General features: G+C 41.4%; 1 non-coding gene across 1 annotated transcript; it reads right to left on the reverse strand.

Moving 5' to 3' along the window:
* Nucleotides 1-255: 255 nt before the first annotated feature.
* LOC145003617 (small nucleolar RNA R71) lies at nt 256-362 on the reverse strand. Its single transcript, XR_013662070.1, has one exon. It is a non-coding gene; the product is annotated as a small nucleolar RNA R71 (small nucleolar RNA).
* Between the last annotated feature and the right edge of the window lie 11,356 nt (nt 363-11,718).

The following is an 11,718-nucleotide window of genomic DNA, read 5'->3' on the forward strand; positions in this document are numbered from 1 at the left end:
GATACGTGACGATCCCGACCCGGGACTTGTGAAACCCATCATTCCTACTACTTCCACTTTCGAACTAAATGATCACATACTTGCTCCACTTAGTGAAATGCCCTTCTACAGGAAAGATCACGAAGATGCCTACAAACAATTGGATGAGGTCAACGATGTAGCCGATTACTTTAATGTTCCAAATGTGCCTCGCAAACCATGTTACTTCGAATTTTTCTAGTTATATTGAAGGCTGCTGCAAAAAAGAAAATAGCCATGTTGAAGAAAGCCATAGCCAACTTTGAACAACAAGCTGGAGAATCCTTATACGAGGTGTAAGAGAGATTCAAAGGTTTACTAAGGAATTTCCCACATCATGATCTTAATAGTCAACAAGAAGCCTCCATTTTTTATGATGAAGTGAATATGACTACTAGGAAACTCCTTGATTCACAAGGACCTCTCACGAAGAAGCCACACCCGGTAATCAAAGTATTAATTAAAGAATTCTCTAAGCAGTCTAAAGAATATCACAACCCAAGGAATGAACTAAGTCGGGTGATTGTGAACTCGGTTAATGATTGCATGGCAGCAATGATCGCTAAACTAGAGAGTTTGGATCGAAGAATGACTAGCATGGATCAATCCATCCATGCCATTAGGGTCGGTTGTGGGAATTGTAAAGGGCCTCATCTCAATAAGGATTGTGATCTTGACAAGAACGGCATCCGGAAGGCATAAGTATCTTATTCAAGTGGTGATAGGAACAATGAAAATTGGAGGAAACCAAAGAAAGAATGGCTCCCGTATAATGAGTATAAAAAGGCAAAAGAGGAAAAATATAAGCAAAAGGAATGGGTTTTTTTATCAAAAAGAGGAACCGGTGCTGGAAAGACAGGTTGAGTTGGAAGATATGCTCACCAGATTTGTAGTTGTGTCAGAAAAGAGGCACAATAACACAAATGTTGAAATGAAAGATCAACGTAATATGCTTAGAGAACATCATGTTGGGTTTTAAGCATTCTAACACTGCTATGGTGTACATGCAACCCTATAAACCTTGGATCTATGTTTTCTCTATTATACATGCAAATACGAACTTTCCAAGGTATTACCTCTAACTAGCATACAATTATCATATATATAACACAAGATTCTTGTTAGGATAACATACCTTATTGTTGAATTTGAAGTCTTGATGTATCTAGCCTTAAGAGCTTAGCCCCAATAGCGTGGAAGCCTCAAGTGTAATCACAACACATCATGAACAAAGGATGAACTTGAGAGAGAATATCCATGTACCCAAAAGCCACCATGAACTCTATGAATCACTAGTAGCGATTTCGGGCAACGAAGTAACCCACTTCCATCAATGTAACCCACTTCCGTTAATAAAAAGTTATTTTTACTCAAGTTTTCCGTAACTTTTGAGTTAAGTTAATCCATTTGGGTTATTGTTGTATTTTTCATATTTGTCTGAAAGCAATAAAAACATGTGAAATCCCTCGAATTCTTTCGGAAAAATTTGTAGCTCACGACTAAGTCGGGTTACGGTCATTTAATGTGGTACAATCGTAAACTCCGTTTGATGTTGGGATTGGGTGGATCCCCATCTGGCCGTGAACTCAACCCTATATAAGGGTTGCCTGGTCACCATTTGAACCTTTTTTACACCCTTGGAGCATTCTCTCTCTACTCTCTCTCTAAAAAAGTTGGATTTTGATCAAGAATTCCCCCTTTCAAGCTTCATAACAGTAAGTAAACCCTCCTAGCTTGTTGTTTAGCTTAGCATACTTGCAAATTCGTGGTTTAATCATCTAAAAACCCCAAGAACATGTGTTTACGGTTTGGGAGCATCGCAAAAACCGTAAACACCCTAAAAGGGGGTTTTGATTCCCCAAAACCCTTCCAATGCTTAGCTAATGGCCTAGGGACTTACATGAATGATCTAAAAACCCCAAAACATGGAAATAGAGGAGTAAACATGAGTTTACAGTTTGGGAATGTCCCAAAACCGTAAACACCTCCAAAGGGTGTTTAAGTGCCCCTAACACCTTGTATGGCTTATATTTGGGTGTTGAACTTTCCATGCTTAACCTACAACCACCAAAACACATGATAAATGGACAAACATGAGTTTCTGGCCGTAAAATCATGTCTTTTCAACCATAAACTCCCCAAGGAGTGGTTCATAAACCGTAAACTTCCTTAAGTGTCCATTTTGAGCCCTAATCACTTCCATAGCCCTTGAGCTAACCCTAGAACCTTTCCTTGTGAAGCATGAAGCATTAAAAGCACACAAATACACCACTCCCATGAGTTTACGACCGTAAACTCATGGGGATATGGTCCCAGAACCGTAAACACCCCTAGGGGCTTACACTTGAAGAGTAAACTCCTTAACGAGGCCATACACTCCTTAGATGCAACCTGTATCATTCCTAACACTTGAAATAAGGTGTTTTCGTGCATTAGAGTGTATTTACTTGCTTAATTAGTGGTTTAATTACTAATTAGATACAATTATGTATCAATTCATGTTACATAGGATCCTCGCATGTGTTCATGTCCTAAATTGACACCTAGCATCCTAGCCGACACACAAACGTCAGGTGAGTTCATACCTCTACACCTTTTTCCGAGTTTTTCATGTTTTTAGGGGGGAATACCAGCAAAATTACAAGGGTAATTTTACTCAAAACTTATTATTTCCTATGAAATACTTATAAGTTCAGGATGCTTTTAACACAGAAAATCGATTTACCAACCGATTAAGAAATTAACTTGTAGAGTTAGTTTTCAAAACTAAAACAAGGAAACATGTGAATCTCATCATGAAATGTTATATTTTATTGTTTAGAAAGGATTCATGCAAATCATAAAACGGTTTGTTTCATACTATTACTTGTAAGTTCATTATTCTGAAGATTGGAGACACGTCCTTGGTAACATTCCCCAGAGATACGAGAGTGTAAGACCGACCCTATAACTAGAATCTCCTGGAAGGAGAACATGACTTGTGTGTATAGATCTATACAGGACTGACTACCCCGCACCTTGCTGCAAGCTATAGTGGGACCGATAGGTCTATGGGTGACAAAGTCATAAAATGATACTGGCCCCCGTTGCGAGCCATATCTAGTTTATTGTATGGTTATAGAACTCGCAACTTTGATAATGGATATTTACTTTCAGTAATAATGAACGTAGTGAACTAAATTCAAAGTAATAACTGTTTTAATTACTATAGGGGATCAGTAATACCCTTAGGAATTAGTTCACTACCCACTTATTAGTTTTATGTGTGTATTAAAACTAATGTACCTCATCGAGAGTAACCGAGCTTTCAAAGAAACTCCACCTAACAATACAAGTATGTTAGATACTTGTACACTTCATTTCCAGATCAATAACCAACCATTAACTTTTAAGGAAAATAAGGGTTTTTCCTGGGATAATTTAACTTTTCATAAACAGGTTGTTTAACAAATGGATAACCAAACTTCTTTTATAAGATAATATGGGATTTTCATGGATAACGACTTTTCATGAAATCAAAGGAACATTTTCTTTCACCAACAATCAACTACTTATGAACTCGCCAGCTTTATGCTGATATTTTTAAAACTGGTTGTATTCTCAACTTCACGTTAGACATGTATCACGCTTACTTTTGGAGAAGATGGTGTATATAGAAGTCTCGTCTATACTTTTATTTATACTGATGTATATAAACTATGTATTTCTCCACTTTTAAACAAATTTAAATATGCTTATGTAATGTAATGGTTGTGTTTACTTTGCTTACTATGTACAATGGTTGTGATACTATGCATGACGTCCTCCACCCCGGAATGTTTCCGCCGTCGGTTTCGGGGTGTGACATTATCAGTTGGATTTCTAGGGTCATAGATATAACCCAAATCCATACCCATGAGTTTAATGATCCATGATTCATGTGGCCCAATTCTTTATATATCCATACATAAACTTGGTCCAACATGGATCATAAGCCCAACACATATAAATATAACTAATTAACCTAATTAGTCCCCATAGATTTAATTAGTCTCTTTTGATCACTAAATTAATCCCAAATTAATTATTGGTCAATACTAATAAAAACACAAGATTTCATATTAATATATTATAACTTATAATATATTAATAAATCATATACAACATCTTCTCTCAAAAGTCCATCCTAACAAATTGCCCTGATGATATGTAACCCAAATGGACCATGCTACTCTCGGGTCAAGTACATACCAATAACAGTTGAGGGCTTAGACATCTAATCCAACACATCAGGCTATGATGAAGGATCGAGAAAATATGCTTAGGGATCAGCAAGTGTCTATTCATAACATTGAAAAACAGCTAGGTCAGCTTGCGTAAAGAATCAACCAAAGAGCACCCGGTGAACTTCCTAGCAATACCGAGAAAAATCCATGAATGGTGCATGTGAATGTAATAATAATAGATTATGAGCCAATTTAAACTCCTCTGACTTACATACAGAAGAATCCTAACTCAATGCGAACAGAAGAGGTGATCAGCTAGAATTCGAGTAAACCCGACTCGACTCGCATAGTCACCAACATGGACTTGACGAGTCGAAGACCTGATAATGGAAATTTCTCTTTTCTGAAGCCTCACCTGCCCTCTTTGCCATTTTCTATTCGAGCCATACTTGATGAGCAGATTCAAGAATATAGGAGATTTATGGAGCACATAAAAGCACTCGAAGTAAATATTCCATTTGTTGAAACGATATTACAAACACCGAAATATGCTTCTTTACTAAAAAAAATTTATACCACTAGACGGAATATAGAACAAGTTGCTGAAATAGTGCTGAATGAACTGCCTCAAAAGAGGGGCGATCTGGGGAGCATCACCGTAGCTTGTCAATTTGGGAACATAATGACCACACGAGTATTGACGAATTTGAGGGATGTATTAATATTATGCCGTAATCCTTCTTCCAAAAGTTAAACCTTCTGGTCCCAAGGCCTATTCAAATGAAGATTCATCTAGCTGACAAAATGATAATACATCCAATAGGATTATGTGGGGTGAAGGACGTCACATACAGTGTCATAAAAATGCATAATTGACAAGTTAGTATTCTCGGTTGACTTCGTAATAGTAGACCTTGTCACACGCCAAAACCGAGAATGGCGGAATATGTTCTGGGGTGAAGGACGTCATGTACAGTGTCATAAAAATGCATAATAGTAAAAACAAGCAACAACATCCATTTCATAAATATAACAATGGTAATACATGTGTGTTGTGTACAATAGACACCAAAAGTATAATCAAAATAAAAGATGAGTCTTATGTATGTGCTCCATCTTCCCGAAAGCTGCATCAGTACCTGTTTATTTTTGACCTGAGAATACAAGTTATTTTAAAAACGAGTATCAGCATAAAGCTGGTGAGTTCATAAGTATTTAGTGTCGTTGCTTGTGTAAAATTGTTTAAAATGATGTAGTGAAATGACCGTTATCAATATTTGAAAGTAGTTTGATTCATAGAAAATCCCATATTTTCCAACAAAAGTAGTATTTTACCAAGAATGGGTTATTAGTAAGTTCGTTTCTTTGAAAATATGATAGTCTTCTCGTGAAAATATCAATAATGAAAATACAGTTTTAACTCGTTAATTTTAGAGAAGAAATGGAGTTTCACCCCAACAACATCCTTGTTGGTTAAATGTAATAGTGAATGTAAACGCTAGATAGTATTAATTTTGTATGCACCTCGGTATGTGTTTTTAATTAAAGTTTGAATGTGAGTTCGTATGAAATCATACTGAGTGATAGTAGTACAGTAGTCGACCCTCCAGGTCACCAATAGTGTAGTAGTGTTTGTCATCCCAGGGTCAAAAGTATCGGACTGTAGCTAGCAGTCAGGATGGGGGAAAATCCAACCCGTATAGATCTATACACATAGTGGTTGCTCTCCTTGCGGGAAGCGATGGTTACCGAACAATTGCATAGCAAGGTGTCGTATAGAGAATTAGTGCATCACATTCCATTCAGTATTCTCTCTCGTATAGTATATAGGATTCTCATAGTACGCTATGTAATGTTCTCTTGATGTAGTTTATAGTGTTTCTTCGTATGGTGAATAGTGTTACCTTTGTTCAGTATATATACAACGTCTTTTCACATAGTGTATTGTACATATAGTCTTGTAATTGTACTGACCACAGTGTGTATTATAGTAACATCGGTAATGAACAATAATCCTTAACTATACCTATTATACTTAAATATAGTACTTAATTCAGTGTCTTCGATATGTAGGAGTATCGAACATGAATGAAAACTTTTATATCTAACACAATGTAACACCCCAAAGTTTGCAAAGCCAAGAAAATAAAGAAAACCTCATGTTTAGGGGAGACTCGGCGAGTCCATGGAGGGACTCGGCGAGTCCGAGCGGGATCCGGGTTGTGGTGAAAGCGACCGACTCGGCGAGTCGGCCAGGGAGACTCGGCGAGTTGGGTCTGAACGGGGAAAACCCTAAACCCGGGAACTTGGAGCCTATTTAAGTGTCTCATTCTCCTTCCTAGGGTTCATTTTATTGCCTCTCTACCCCAGAACATCAAACCCTAGCCGCCATTTCCATTTTTGGAGCTAGATCTTGCCTTGTAGAATGCATTACGCTTGGAGGAGGAAGAAAGACGTTGGAGGTGCAAGAAGGGATTGTAGATCTGGATTGTGGAGTCATTTCAGACCAAGTGGAGGTAATAAGTTGTTGCTTGGACTCTCTTTTTCATCTAGATCTACTCTTATGTGTGGGTTTTGGCCATTGTTGGTATGATATGTAACCAATTCGAGTTGGAGGTTCAGATCTGAGGTTGCTACCTCAGATCCATGTTGGTTTTGGTCTAGAATCCCCTAAAGTATCAGCCTTTGATATGTTGAAGAAGCATGTTTGCCATAAACCCAAATTTAGTGTGTTTTGAGCTTAGATCTCTCAATCTACACGTAAAGTTTGCCACTTTACGTGGGGAATAGGCCCTAGAAGTATGGATCTAGGAGTTGGAAGTTCAGTTTGGCTCGAAAAGCCACTGCATGGATTGAGGAATGGATAGACTCGGCGAGTCCTTCGAGTGGACTCGGCGAGTAGCTTGAAGGTGAGGAGGAACTCGACGAGTAGGATGAACAACTCGTCGAGTCGGATGAAGATAGGCATGGCCTCGGCGAGTTGGATGAACAACTCGACGAGTTGGTTGAAGATTGTCTAGGACTCGGCGAGTCTGATCGCGAAACCCTAAACCCTTCGAGTCGAGACCCGAATGAGTGAGTCGGGTGGTGACTCAGCGAGTTGGACAGGACAGGACTTGGACCTAGTTGGACTCGGCGAGTCATGAATTGACTCGGTGAGTCCAGTCGCGAACAAGAAAGACTCAGGGCATATGAACCCGGCAAGTCAGTAGATAGACTCGGCGAGTAGGGTTGACCCGGAAGGTTGACTTTGACCAGGATTTTGACCTTGACCAGATTTGACCTAGTAACCTTTGGAGGTCAGTTGGACTAAGTGTCATATTGATATTGGTAGCTTGAGGAGCTAGTGGAGCAGCAGTCAAGGATTAGCAGCAACAGTTCAGCAGCATCAGGTGAGTTTCCTTCCAGTAGGGACGGGTCTAAGGCCACAATGCTGACCCGTTCAATTAGCAATAGTTTCTGGACCTCGGTCCGATGCAGTAGTTAGTATGTTTGATGCTTTCGTGGCTCAGACAAAATTTATGTGCTATGGGTTATGTGTTTTGTGTTCCGGGCTACGGCCCGATGTAGTATACAGTATATGTGTTCATGCTAGTTGATAGGTTATGCTATGCTATGATTCAGTCAGTTCTGGACTTCGGTCCGATGCAGTTAGTTCCGGACTTCGGTCCGATGCAGTCAGTTCCGAACTTCGGTCCGATGCAGTTAGTTCTGGACTTCGGTCCGATGCAGTTAGTTCCGGACTTGGTCCGATGCAGGGGACAGGGTCCCAGTCAGTTCCGGACTTCGGTCCGATGCAGTTAGTTCCGGACTTGGTCCGATGCAGGGGACAGGATCCCAGTCAGTTCCGGACTTCGGTCAGATGCAGTTAGTTCTAGACTTTGGCCCGATGCAGGGGACAAGGTCCCAGTCAGTTCCGGACTCCGGTCCAATGCAGTTTCTGGGCTTCGTCCCGATGCAGTGGGCAAGGCCCAATATGTGTTTATATGTTATTGTATGGTATGTGGTAGTTTGGGGGAGCTCACTAAGCTTCGTGCTTACAGTTTCAGTTTTGGTTTCAGGTATTCAGTTTTCAAAAGAGGAGCTCGGGAAGATTGCAGTGCACACACCATTTGTTCAGCCTGGGATGTTTTTACTCTGATATATTTGACAGTTGTTATAATATTCTGAGATACATTGCTTATGATTTCTATATGAGGTTTATTGACTATGGTTTTATCATTAAATTAAATGAAATTTTCAGACTGTGTTTTTTTTGGATGTTACAAGTTGGTATCAGAGCCCTGGTTTGAGGGATTCGGATACACTTCCGGGTATATCTGAACTCAAACTAAGGGAAAATAAAAGATTTTTATTATTTAAAACTGAAAACGTCTTCTAAAAAGAATTTTGAAAGCACCTAGAAAGAAAGAAATTTTTAACGAGATAGAGGTGTGTGCGTGCGATCAGCCGAGCTCAAGTAAGTACTCCCAATTTACCCATACAAGTTATGTTATGACTATCAGTATCAGTATCAGTATCAGTTCAGTTCAGTTTCAGTTTCAGCTTCAGTAGAACAGCATGCTAGAGTAGGACTAAGGATCTAGGATGATGCCTTATGTGTCTGCTTTATGTGTTTCAGCTTGATAAGAACTTCATGCTAGTAATGAGTAGACAGTAGTAGGATAGCCTGGGTAGGTTATGCCTGATAGTATGAGCTTAGCATTGTATGCTAGTGCAGTTTCTTGTTATGAGAATAGTTTTGCCTGAGTATTTTTCCCTTATCCGAATGTTGCTTGCTTCGTGCTTTGTAGAACTCTGAGTGATGAGAGTTAGCCATTAGGTGAATACGTCACATTACATGTGATCAGGGTTGAATAATCTCAGAGTGCTGGATTTGGCCCTACTACGCAGCTCTTGTTTGAGTCCAACCGTTTTAGGGACGAGACTTTTACTCGAAGGATTATCCGAGCCTCATCACATGTGATGGTATTCAGGTGGTGGCTAATTGACATTACAAGGAGGCCTTCAGCAGCTGAGGACTATTTAAGTAGAGTCAGAGGTTCCCTAGGGCAAGCCTAGGATGAGAGTAGCAAAGATCAGTAGAGGACTAAAGGGGACTTTGTGGGGTTGAGGTAACTCTTGAGGAAAGTACGGATAGATGTGGAAGGTAGTAGGGGCCCATACTACTGAAAGCAGAGGATCCGTACTCGATTCAAGAGGGGCCGAGCCGAAACCAAGGAACTAGTAGAGTATGTGAGAGATCCCTCAGCAGTAGTACGTATTTGGTCAGGGATTGTTATATTTTCAGCATGGTAACGTTGCGCGAGATATCAGTTGGCAGTTCAGGTGCAGGGGAGGGGTCTGGCTCGGGCTTTAGAGCCGGACAGCTTGACGATCAGATGAGGGATTTCATTTCCGCAGAGATTATGCACAACATCATCGATTAGACTCCACTGATTTCCAGTTCAGTTAGAGAGGCTATTGTGGAGTTTATGGACAATCATCTTGAGGCCTGTAGGGGCCGGGTTAGTTTCAGGACAGACTAGGACTCGTCTAGGCCCCGAGTCTTATGGAGTTCTGGGATCCATCAGGGAGGGAGATCCCATTTCTAGTTCTGCTATTAGGAGGCAGGGGTGAGTGGGGCATTTTATCTCCAAGAGAAACCATTGTATGATTGGATAGTTGAGGAAGTTTCGCGAGCCATTCGCAAGGGTCTGCCAGTCATGGTTGTGAGGATCACTGATAGATTGATAGCGAGGCTTCAGGATCAGACATCTGTTGTTCAGACCGCAGACATTGCCGTTGGGGTAACGCAGGAGTGAGAGTCGAGCAAGGAGTCGGAAGGGAAGAGGAAAATGGATGAGACACAGGTTGCCACAGGTTCGAGTAAGAGGCCAAGAGTTCAGATTTGAGGACGAGGAACTATCAGAGCCGCAGTCGATACGGGAAGTGCGGAAGGACGCACATGGGTGCGTGTAGGCGTAGAAGTGGTGGCGATGTTGGGTGTTTCAAGTGCGGCCAAATTGGTCATTTTAGCAGAGACTGTGTTGTTACCATCGCCCAAAGACTTGATCCGTTGTGTTTCCATTGCAGTCAAAGGGGACACAAGAAGGCCCACTGTCCGAGTTGTATTGAGCAGGGCGGGCGCCAGCTCCTGCCCTTGGAACTTCGAGTACCGTCAGTGGTTGTCAAGTCGGGCAAGGGTGCCTACGGCTTGGAGCCGAGTTTCTCCAGTAGATTTCAGTAGGGATTCGAGCAGCACTGAGTAATGGAGGTATGAAACTTTGTTTTGTCAGCTTACGTTATGATATATTGCTATGGTTTCTGCATCAATCGTGGTACAAGTGTTGTGTTATGGAGTGGCTTGCCTGTGCTTATGTCATATGCCATTTGCATACCTCGGATGATTGGTTGGTAGTTAGGGGAGTACGGTAACTGTAGCATGGTAGGGAGAGATCTGGTTCGTTTCGCTAGCTGATAGTGGTTTGGATGGAATGGTCAAGTTCCTACCTGGCGGGCTTGGGTTCCCCAGTAGAAATTTTGGGATGGTAGTAAAGGTCGGGGTCTCTGTTGTATATGAAGCAGCAAGGGGTAAGCAGGATTGAAGTGGGGGAGGACCCTCTGGGTATACATGGATAAGAGTCACTCAGAATGATTGCGCGGCCTCTGAGAAGAAGTGGTAGTAGCACAGTGATGGATGGATTGAGAAGTTCAGAATTGGGAGTTCGAGAACTTTTCCCAGCAGTAGGTTCATGTAATGGAGATGGTTAGAAACTAGTTAGGAATTCAGGATTTGAGGACCACCTGTAAAGACTCAAGTGAGTGGAATGAGGATCCCGACAGCGGGCAACAAGAGATGTTTTGTATTAGTAGCCAGTGTATGAGGCAGCATGCAGGTTGCGTAGATTCAGGAGTTGGGAGGTTGGAAACTTCCCAACAATAGCTTCTTGTATCCGGATTAGTAGACAGTTGGGTTGGGAACCAAGCCGGAGAATTCCTTGACGAAGCACTAAGTATATCAAGGATATAAGATGTCGAGGATGATGCAGAATTCAAAGACTGAGGGCTGGTTTGAGAAATCGGGATGAGGAATCACTAGCGGGACTAGGGATAGTCAGGATGTCCTCGGGATAGTAGTAGTGTTGTAAGCTTGCGGGGGTAGCCGTAGCATTCACTAGCAGTCAGATAGTAGTAGTAGTGTTGTAAGCCTGCGGGGGTAGCCGTAGCATTCACTAGCAGTCAGATAGTAGTAGGGTGTTGTAAGCCTGCGGGGGTAGCCGTAGCGTTCATTAGCAGCCAGATAGTATTTGAGACTTGTGAATCCGAGGGTGTAGCCGTGGATTTTATCATATTGGTAGCAGCAAGCGCGTGGTTGAACGCGGGAATGTAGTAATTCCCACCCATTCGGGTGCAGCGGTGGGAATATGGGAATCCACGGATTAGATTCGGATTTCCCAAATGGTTCAGTTATGGCTAAGTCAGCGAATCTTGGGTATAGATCGTCACATCAGTT

The sequence above is a fragment of the Lactuca saligna genome, chromosome 6 (assembly GCF_052625555.1).
Source record: "Lactuca saligna cultivar CGN05327 chromosome 6, ASM5262555v1, whole genome shotgun sequence".
NCBI lineage: Eukaryota > Viridiplantae > Streptophyta > Magnoliopsida > Asterales > Asteraceae > Lactuca > Lactuca saligna.